At 42.1% G+C, this 11,500-nt stretch overlaps 1 protein-coding gene across 1 annotated transcript in view; it reads left to right on the top strand.

Annotated features, from left to right (window-relative positions):
* LOC108355674 (lysosome membrane protein 2) overlaps positions 1-11,500 on the top strand; it is a gene marked incomplete at its 5' end in the record, with an annotated part of 259,295 nt that overhangs the window by 153,819 nt on the left and 93,976 nt on the right. The gene's annotated exons all lie outside the window — the stretch shown is intronic.

The following is an 11,500-nucleotide window of genomic DNA, read 5'->3' as shown; positions in this document are numbered from 1 at the left end:
GTTAGAGCTGCAGAGCAGTTGCTGGAGCTCTGCATCGTTGGTCTGGGCACGTGCGAGTTCTTCGGATGTAACTGCTGCGTGAATAGCATCGACTCGAGATAGGGCGTCAGCAACAATATTGTTCGACCCGGATATGTGCCGTATGTCGGTAGTGAACTGACTTATAAAGTCGAGCCGTCGGAATTGCCATGGTGATGCACGTTCGGGCTTCTGTTTGAACGCGTGCATTATGGGTTTGTGATGCGTATAGATAACGATGTGTCGTCCCTCGAAAATGTGGCGGAAATATTGAGCTGCTTCGTAAATTGCGTTGAGTTCACGATCGTAAGTTGATCGCTTTTGCACAGATGGTGCAAGTTTGCGACTAAAGAAAGCGAGTGGTTGCCAATGTTTACCAGAGCGTTGCTGGAGGGCGGCGCCTATTCCGCACTCGGATGCGTCTGAAAAGATGGCCCACTCTGCGCTGTGATCTGGGTGTGCCAAGAGTGTTGCGTTGGCGAGAGCCTTCTTACATTCAGAAAATGAGTTTTCGAGCGATGTTGTCCAATTTATTGGAGTTTTTCCGCAGATTTTCGGACCTTCGACTAGCTTATTAAGTGGAGCTAGTAGGTGAGCTGCATGCTTGATAAATTTTCGGTAGAAATTTATGGTACCTATGAAGTTGCGTAGCTTAGTGATTGTTGAAGGGCGAGGATAGTCTATGATTGCTTTAACTCGGTCTGCGAGTGGTTTTATGCCATCTGCGGAAATAGTGTGCCCGAGGAATTCAACTTCTTTCAGACCTAGCCGAGTTTTTGTTGCATTTATGACTAGGCCATAGCGTTGAAGGCGCTGGAATACAATACGCAAGTGTTGCTGGTGCTCGGTTTCATTTGCGGATGCCACAAGTAGGTCATCGATGTATGCGAAAACGAACGGCAAGTCCCGAGTTACCTCGTCGATGAAACACTGAAACGTTTGGGCACCGTTTCGAAGTCCGAATGTCATAAACGGAAACTCGAAAAGGCCAAACGGTATGACGATAGCCGTTTTCTGTACGTCCTCCACCTCCACGGGAATTTGGTTGAAAGCACGAATTAGATCGATGGTTGAATAGCATGACGTACCGTGTAAATTAGCGGTGAAATCTTCAAGACATCGAACTGGATACCGATCTGGTATACTACGTTCGTTGAGGCGACGGTAATCGCCGCATGGGCGCCATTCGCCAGATTTCTTTGGTGCGAGGTGCAGTGGAGATGACCATGGGCTGTCTAACGGTCTTGTAACACCCAGTTTGATCATCTTCTCAAATTCAGCTTTCGCAATTTTTAGACGATCGGGAGCTAATCGACGAGCGCGGCTACTGACTGGAGTACCAGGTGTTGTTTTTATGTGATGCTGCGTTGTGTGTGGAATGTGCGTAGGTGCACCATCGGGGCGTGTAACTCTGGGAAATGCAATAATAATAATGCAAAGCATAATGTAAGATAACTTAACCCTTAAGTGTATGAATATAAATGAATTTAATATTAACCTTTATGTGCACAGTTTAACTATAATAGATTAATTGCTTAATGTGAGTGCCGCCACATATCTCCCCTGCGGGGAAAAAAAATTATATATTAATTTGAAGAAATCTGGAAGTGTACCCTTTTTTGACTTCTTTGTTTGGTGGTCGGCGGATCAGGATTGGTGTCGCTGCTATTTGTATAGCGTTGGCTGTCATCACTACACAGGAAAGCTGGTTTGAGCCGGTCGATGGAAATTTGTGTAGGTTTCCCATGAAGCAGCACTTTGTAGTATTTGTCATACCGCTCCACGACTGGAAATGGTCCGTCGTATGGCGATGAAAAAGATTGCTTGACTCTGTCGTTGCGGATGAAAACGTGCGATGAGTTTGCGAGCTCCTTTGAAATAAATATTTTCTCTTGGCTATGTCGAGATGCAGGCGTAGGCGTCAGATTTTGAAATGCTTTCCTGAGCGTTTTAACGAGTTCAGGCGCTTCAATGCTTTGAGTTGATGGTGCTAAAAACTCACCTGGGAGTCGAATTGGCTCACCAAAAACAATTTCTGCTGATGTGGCTTTGATGTCTTCTTTAAATGCAGCACGTAGTCCAAGGAGAACTGCAGGAAGTGCATCGTACCAACTCTCGCCGTGGCAGAGAAGAGATGATTTCAGTTGCCGATGCAAGCGTTCAACCAGTCCGTTAGATTGTGGATGATAGCTAGTGGTTCGTTGATGTTTAAAACCAAGGAGATCAGGGAGTTTCTTGAAAAGATCTGACTCGAACTCTCCTCCAAGGTCGGTGGTTATCCGAAGTGGAACGCCAAAATATGAGATCCAACTTAGCATTAGCGCGTGTGCTACTCGATCGACCGTGCCGTCAATAAGTGGTGCGGCGGCTGGATAGCGTGTGAACCGGTCAATGATTGTGAGACATTTGGTGTGACCTTTTGACAGCGGCAGTGTCACCAAATCTACGTGAATGTGCTCAAAATGGCAAGAAGGTGGTTGAAAAATCGCGATGGGTGAAACTGTATGGCGTGCAATTTTATTGCGCTGGCATTGAATGCAAGCTTTTGCCCAATTGATGCAATCCTTGTTGACTGATGGCCAAACGAATCTATTTGCAATGAGGCGCCTAGAAGCTCGACGGCCTGGGTGTGAAACGGAATGAAGTGTGTCGAAAATTCGTCGCCTCAGTGGTTGTGGAACGAAAGGACGTGCCGTGCCTGTGGATATGTCGCAGTAGACGGCAACGTCTGCGTTATTACTTCTGATTTTCCGTAGTGCCAGTGAAGTGTTAGAGCTGCAGAGCAGTTGCTGGAGCTCTGCATCGTTGGTCTGGGCACGTGCGAGTTCTTCGGATGTAACTGCTGCGTGAATAGCATCGACTCGAGATAGGGCGTCAGCAACAATATTGTTCGACCCGGATATGTGCCGTATGTCGGTAGTGAACTGACTTATAAAGTCGAGCCGTCGGAATTGCCATGGTGATGCACGTTCGGGCTTCTGTTTGAATGCGTGCATTATGGGTTTGTGATCCGTATAGATAACGATGTGTCGTCCCTCAAAAATGTGGCGGAAAGATTGAGCTGCTTCGTAAATTGCGTTGAGTTCACGATCGTAAGTTGATCGCTTTTGCACAGATGGTGCAAGTTTGCGACTAAAGAAAGCGAGTGGTTGCCAATGTTTACCAGAGCGTTGCTGGAGGGCGGCGCCTATTCCGCACTCGGATGCGTCTGAAAAGATGGCCCACTCTGCGTTGTGATCTGGGTGTGCCAAGAGTGTTGCGTTGGCGAGAGCCTTCTTACATTCAGAAAATGAGTTTTCGAGCGATGTTGTCCAATTTATTGGAGTTTTTCCGCAGATTTTCGGACCTTCGACTAGCTTATTAAGTGGAGCTAGTAGGTGAGCTGCATGCTTGATAAATTTTCGGTAGAAATTTATGGTACCTATGAAGTTGCGTAGCTTAGTGATTGTTGAAGGGCGAGGATAGTCTATGATTGCTTTAACTCGGTCTGCGAGTGGTTTTATGCCATCTGCGGAAATAGTGTGCCCGAGGAATTCAACTTCTTTCAGACCTAGCCGAGTTTTTGTTGCATTTATGACTAGGCCATAGCGTTGAAGGCGCTGGAATACAATACGCAAGTGTTGCTGGTGCTCGGTTTCATTTGCGGATGCCACAAGTAGGTCATCGATGTATGCGAAAACGAACGGCAAGTCTCGAGTTACCTCGTCGATGAAACGCTGAAACGTTTGGGCAGCGTTTCGAAGTCCGAATGTCATAAACGGAAACTCGAAAAGGCCAAACGGTGTGACGATAGCCGTTTTCTGTACGTCCTCCTCCTCCACGGGAATTTGGTTGAAAGCACGAATTAGATCGATGGTTGAATAGCATGACGTACCGTGTAAATTAGCGGTGAAATCTTCAAGACATCGAACTGGATACCGATCTGGTATAGTACGTTCGTTGAGGCGACGGTAATCGCCGCATGGGCGCCATTCGCCAGATTTCTTTGGTGCGAGGTGCAGTGGAGATGACCATGGGCTGTCTAACGGTCTTGTAACACCCAGTTTGATCATCTTCTCAAATTCAGCTTTCGCAATTTTTAGACGATCGGGAGCTAATCGACGAGCGCGGCTACTGACTGGAGTACCAGGTGTTGTTTTTATGTGATGCTGCGTTGTGTGTGGAATGTGCGTAGGTGCACCATCGGGGCGTGTAACTCTGGGAAATGCGGCAAGCAATTGCCAAGGAGCTGATGATTCATTCGGCTGCTGAAGTTTAATTGACTGCACATCCACACTCCGGGTTGTGCCTGTTGTGCGTAGCCAAGTAGTTTCGTCGATAAGTCGTTGGCTTTTGAGGTCCACGAGGAGGCCGTAGTGTGAAAGTAAATCAGCGCCAATGATTGGACGCGAGACGTCTGCTACTATGAAGCGCCATGTTAGCGCTCTGCGGAGGCCGATATTTAAATTGATAGTTAGGACGCCGAAGGTATTAATAGGCGTTCCATTTGCTGCGATGAGTTGGTAACCGGTCGCCATCTTCGTGGTAGTGTTACCTCTGTGGGGGTAAACTGAGACTTCGGAGCCCGTGTCCACTAAAAACTGGATGCAAGAGGGTCGGTCTGTAATGAAGAGGCGGAACGATGGTGGAAGAGAGGCGCTTTCCGCCGCTAACGTCTCTCTTATTTGTTTTCCGCTTGTTTGCAACCAGGTGTGCATTCTTGAGCGAGGTTACCAAACTTTTTGTGGTACCAGCAGGTGTTGCCGGCTGGACTTACGGGAGAAACTGATCAGCTCCTGTTAGCGTTACGTGGACGAAAATGTTTTCTTCCAGTCGTTTGTCGGCTGTCTAAAAGCTTCTGCAGGCATTTTGTAATGTGCGCTAGTTGTTGCTCTACGTCTGAAGGCACGGCGCCTGGGTTATTTGCGAACGATGTTGCAGCTACATGAGTGCCAGTAGACGGTCTGAGCACGTCATGCAGGCGGTCAGCGGCTTCGCCCAATTCTTGTAGCCCGGCTGTGCGTTGTGCGACTAAACATGCGCGCATTTGGTCGGGCAGGTGGGAGAGCCACCTTGCTCTTAATACCTCCTCATCGATGCCTGGAACTAGACTACGTAGGTGTCGAAGATGTTGGGAGGGCGTCCTATCGCCGAGACACTCGCCGTCCAGCAGTTGAAGGAGTTTTGCTTCTCTGGACTTTGAATAGCAAGCGATTAGCGCTGTCTTTAATTTGCGGTATGGATTCTCTGCCGGTGGATTCAAAATAATGTCCTCAGCGTCAGCAGCTATGCGCGTGTCAATGAGTGGAATTGCGTGATGGAATTTGTCCACTTCATTTGTGACATTATGGTTCCGGAACTGGGATTCTAATTGCGCGAACCCGAGTCCCGGCCTGTCCTGATTGAAGCTTGGGACACGAATTGTCGCAGGGCTAGCGTTGTTACCCAAGAATATTGATGCTTTCGGCAGGTGTGGCGTTTCGTCGTCGGCTGGCATTTCGTTTGGCTTCCAATATAAAAATTGTAGCTGCAAAGAAAAATGACAATGGTAGCTGCAAATGCCCTTGAGCGGCTGCTATGCGAAATGGCAGTGCAAAGTAACGTTGCCGATGTCTTGCCCTTATACGCGGCCAGCGGATGGTTGGGTGTGGTGTGACTTTTGGTCGGGGTCACCTGCAGTGGTTGGTAGCGGGATGTTTTTTTTTCCAAGGTTGCGCCAAGGTGACCGCTAAAAGTCCTCGTGGTTGTCGTCGGGGTCACCAATGTGGAGAATTAGTCCTTTATTTAAACACGTCTATCCGACGTGGTAACCAAAATCCAACTATCTGTATTACATTGCCGAAATTACTCTTATATGTATGAGCGAAGAACATCAGGTGATGATATTCGCAATATATGAAATTCATTCTTATGATAGCTTAATTAATAGGAGTAAGAGAGATAGCACTAATGTAATCGCTAGAATAATAATGCAAAGCATAATGTAAGATAACTTAACCCTTAAGTGTATGAATATAAATGAATTTAATATTAACCTTTATGTGCACAGTTTAACTATAATAGATTAATTGCTTAATTTGAGTGCCGCCACATATATAGATGAAACAAAAAAAATTAAAAAAAAAAATTTCTGGGACAATTTGGGTTAAAATCGATCTCAAATTTGTATTTTCGCTGAAGAATGTTATGTAGTTTGACTATTGTCAATGAAATCGAATGCTTTGTACTGCATGCGCTCCACGTTTTTCGTTTTCAATGTCATTAATTGTTTATAATGACTTTTGCTAAAATTTCAAAATCAAAAGTTATCAAAACAAATTCTGTGGGACTGAGAAATATTATTTTCTACTTTTTAGTCCATTTATAAAAGCGTTGTTTATTAAAAAGTTTTTTTTATTTTATATATTTTAATGCAGAACGTAAGTAATCATTTCAAAGTTCAACTGCGAAGAAGAAATATTTCGATAGATTTATTTGTTTTTATTTATAACAGTTTTAAAAACAATGTGATGATTTTTCCAGTTCTTGGCATATTGACACGTCCGTTTGATAGGTTCCTTCAAATAATGTTTAAATTATCCTTTCCAGAAAGCTAAGCTTTCACATGCAAAAAATCATTTTCAAATCGGAGCAGTCTGTGCGAAGTTATTTCATTACATACATATTTTGGGATAGATACTGCATAAGAGACAATTGAAATAAAGACCTGACTTCTGATAATTGTGAAGTAAAGAGTCACTTTACTTTTAAAAACGCTTTCCTCGGAAAACGCGAGATTCCCTACAGCGCGCGTGACCTATCCACGTTCCAAATAATGCAATTCAATGGACCGTAATGCTTAACCTTGCCCGAATTTGTTATCCTTTATTTTCTAGAATTGAGATTCAGTTAACGGTTCTAGGACGATACACTGTCAGCCCTGCCAGAAGTATGGATTTTTCCGTACGGTACGGATTTTCGGTGGTATTATTATTTATTTATTATTTAAAAAGTTTATTTAAAAGTCGAAATTTAGAACGGAACACGCGAAGCTGCACTGCTTGTCTTCGGGTGTGTGAGTACACTTAATTTAAATAAACTGCATACATGAATACAAAGATATAACACAAATATTAAATACTTATTCCAGCATTCTCCAAAACTTCAAGCAGTTTCGAATGTGGCAATGTATCAAATGCTTTTCTAAAGTCAATGAATAAAGCAAGGCAGTGGTAGTTTTTACCAAAGTTTTCATTTGTTACACTAGCAAAGCGGCCCAAGAGTTGATTAATATTTTTTCCTCTTTGGAAGCCATACTGGTTACTTTTTATTAATTTGAATTTCTCTATGAAACATGTCAATCTACGAACAACTACCTCTTCCATAGTTTTCTCATTTGTCGATAAAACTGCTATAAGTCGATAGTTTCCAGGGTCAGATTTGTTTCCTGTTTTGTAGATCGGCCGAATCGCAGAAATGTTTAACAATTTGGGTACAGTACACTGATTGAGACTAAAAGCTGTGACAGACGGCAAAGCTTATGCATATAATCTGGCATACATATGCGCATAATAATTTTGACCTCACAGACGGCAGTTATGCGGATAAACGAGCCGCAAGGTCGTGGGTTCAAGTCCCACGGCCAATTAAATTTTCATTTTTTTTTATTTTCTTTTTTTCATTCTTTTTTTTATAAGTTCTATTTTTTTTTACGTTGCTTTCAGTTAGTTGTTGTTGACTTTTTATTAAAATTCAACTCTAAAAATTTAAATTAACTGATAGTAAAATAAAAAAAGTGATATAAAATAAAGCAAATGAAAACAAAATAAAGTAACATTAAATATATAGATCAAATAAAATAAAAAATATATAAAATAAATAAAAACAAAAAAGAATTTCGCAATCGCTCCAACCGAGGATCGAACCTGGCAGCTACAGGCTTGTAGCCCGTAACTCTTACCACTCGGCTACCGCGGACGCGGAACTCGCGCGCTTTGTTTGCTTACTTGTACAAAAGACAACAGCTGGCCGTTTTTACCAGTGTTGTCAACGAAAACTGCCCGGATCCGAGTTTATTCCCAAAAATTTCGTGCATTTGTTCGGCTGCTTATGCGCATATTAAAGAGGAAAATGCATGAGTCAAAGCAAATAAAGGCTGGTTATGCAAATAATCGAGCCCGTTTGTCTACCGTATAAGGTTAATAAGTCTAGTTATCATAGGGGCTATCACAGGCGCGTTTTATTTTAGGTCGTTAGGTCTAATTCTGGCAAGTCCGGGGCCTTTTTTAACGTTCAGTTTTTGTATAATTAAAAGTTGCTTCTTTTCAATTCCTTTTTCTAGATATACAGGGTGTCCCAGAAGTAACGTGCCAAACTTTAGGGGAAGGTAGGTGGCGGGGAGAGCCCCCTGATAAACAAAAAACTTTCAGGTAAAAGTGTCACCGTTTTTGAAACATTTAAATTTTTTTGAATTAAAAAAAATCGTGCCTTTTCATCAATTTTCTTTAACTGCATCTACAAACCAGGCTACACTTAGTAAATTTTGTATGTAAAATACTTCAAGATAGCTGCTTCTTCATACTCAAATGCAATGTAGTTAAAATATATTAAGGAACCAGCATAAAATTAGGACTATTTTGGGATTTTTAACTTTTTGATATTTTCTTCCCCAACTTTGACTATCTCTGGTGAAAAAAATGAACTGAGCTATTACTTTACATTACATAAAAAATTGCTCATTTAATAAAGATTTCAGAAAGGAATAGAAACAAAAAAAAGTTGTAGCCGCTTTTGTGGGCAAAGGACTGAGACACGCTAGAATGTATTTAATAGATTTAAATTTAAGTTGCTCTCGTTACCGACCAATGACATGCTAAATAGTACAAAGTGGGGCATTCAATCCCGGGATCCAGAAGCCCAGGATCCCGGACACTTTTCCATGTCCCGAAATCCCGGGATTACAGCTCCGGGATCCCGTGATTTTTACTGATTCATTTACAGAATGAAAGAGATGTTGAAAACGAAAAAAAGAATTTATTTGACTTGAAACACGAGAAATACAGAACACTAAAATTTGGATTCAAAGTGAACTTGAGTCATTTGTACTTGGAAGTGAATTTCAGGAACTGCCTGAATAACTGTACTTGTTCAAATATTTTGTGCAAGAACTGTGTAATAACGAAAAATCTGGTGGCAATTCAAAACACAAAAAGCTTTTACAGTGTGGCAGACTTGTTTTTCATTTTACTATGTTGGCCTTTTTTGGAAAAGGATTTCTGTAAATACGAGTAAATGTTTTCGAGAAATAGTATAGATATTTTAGAATTAAAAACATTTAAACATCAAATTACATACTCTTTTACTAAGGAGCATTATGCTCCCCTAAGACCAAATGTGTTGACAATGAATCTGTGTGGATTGAAAAAGGCGAACCTACTGTAAAATGCATAAAGTTGTTATGAAGCTGAAATCCCGAAAATTCTCGGGATCCCGGGATTTGAATTTGTATATCCCGAAATCCCGGGATTGTTAAAATGCTTCGGGATTGAATGCCCTAGTACAAAGGTACATTATTACCAGCTCCTGACATTATTTTATGTTACTTACCGGAATTGTCGACCGCTGTGGCGTAGTGGTAAGCAGTGCGCGCTTCCACTCCGCAACGTCTAGGTTCAAACCCTGGTCAAAGCAACATCGCAAAAAATATATACAAAAAGGTTTTTTCTTAACAGCGGTCGTCCCTCGGCAGGCAATGGCAAACCTCCGAGTGTACTTCTGCCATGAAAAACAGCTTCTCACAAAAATACAATCGCCGTTCGGAGTCGGCGTAAAGCAGTAGGTCCCTCCGTTTTGAGTGACAACATCAAGGCGCACGCCACAAATCGGAGGAGAAGCTCGGCCAAACACTAACATATGTGTAAGCGCCAATCTATTATTACTATTATTATATTACCAGAATTAGTGAAAGTGGATTTTGTGAAATTGGACCCTTCGAACATTGTGTTATTAATACTATGACAGAGAACACGCAGTATACGTCCCATGAATATGCGGATATTCACCTAATTTACGGTGAAGCTTGCTGTAATGCCAGAGCTGCTCAAAGGCTCTATGCAAAGCGATACCCCAATCGTCGATATCCGGGTCGTGAAGTATTCGCCCGGACCCATAGAGAAATATATGAAGGTAAGTGATTTTTACACCTTTCTTGTTTGCTTGCTTGTTAACTATCATTTTTCACTTTTTTAAGGTCGCATACCTGGAAGGCGTGGCGGCGAAACAGGACGTCCTGCAACGGTAGATGTTGAAGCTGTGTTAGAGGAAGTGGAACTAGGTCCATCGACTTCAGTGAAAATGATGGAAAGACGCTTTAAAAGACCATCGATTGTATCCCTACCACATTCAACGTGTTCAGGCTCTACAAGAAAGAGATTACCTGTCGAGGGTTAGATTTTGCCGTGAAATGTTGCCGAATCGTTTTATCAGACCCCAACTTTTTTAATAAATAATTTGGAGCGATGAATCATCATGCCAACGTAATGGTTATTTTAATTTACATAACCTTCACAGTTGGCAGATAGACAATCCTCACGAAATGAGAGAAGATCGTTCGCAGTACCGGTACAAAATAAATTTATGGTGCGGTATTTTTAATTGTCAGATATTGGGACCTGTGGAACTGCCGCCAACGCTCAACTCTCACAGTTATTTAGAGTTCCTTCAGGAACGGCTTCCAACTCTTTTAGAAGATGTACCCTTAAACCTGCGGCGAAGACTATGGCTGCAAAATGACGGGTGCCCTGCTCACTACGGGCGTGAAGTAAGAGCTCATTTAGACGAAACTTATCCTCGCCGATGGATTGGACGATACGGGCCAATCACGTGGCCCGCTAGATCGCCAGACCTGAATCCATTAGATTTTTTCTACTGGGGCTGTCTTAAGGACAAAATTTATTCAAAAACAATTCAAAACGAAGAGCATTTGCGGGAACAAATAAATGGAGCTGCTGCTGAGATAGCCCAATTGAGTTTAAGATCTCTAAAAGCGTCTTTTCTTAAAAGGTGCCGAGCTTGTATTAGAGTAGAAGGTCGCCAATTTGAGCATATTTTATCAATAAATGAATAAATTTCTCTTCAAACGACTCATGTATATTTTATTTCACGTGAATCCATGCTTCACAAAAAATATTGATAGATATAGCCCTTGTTATAGACTCTAGTCCGAATTCCGGTAAGTAACACAAAATAATGTCAGGAGCAGGTAATAATGTACCTTTGTACTATTTAGCATGTCATTTGACGGTAACAAGAGCAAATTCAATTTAAATCTATTAAATACATTCTAGCGTGTCTCAGTCCTTTACCCACAAAAGCGGCTATAACTCTTTTTTTTTCTATTCAAAACAGTAAGAGTGGCACCTTTCTGAAATCTTTATTAAATGAGCAATTTTTTTATGTAATGTAAATTTATAGCTCTGTACATTTTTTCACCGATCGAGATAGTCAAAGTTGGGGAAGAAAATAT

This window comes from Rhagoletis zephyria, unplaced genomic scaffold, assembly GCF_001687245.7.
Source record: "Rhagoletis zephyria isolate East Lansing unplaced genomic scaffold, Rhagoletis_zephyria_1.1 Rzeph_scaffold_00168, whole genome shotgun sequence".
Taxonomy (NCBI): domain Eukaryota; kingdom Metazoa; phylum Arthropoda; class Insecta; order Diptera; family Tephritidae; genus Rhagoletis; species Rhagoletis zephyria.
Note: the sequence above shows the minus strand (reverse complement) of the source record. Positions and strands in the feature narration are given on the sequence as shown.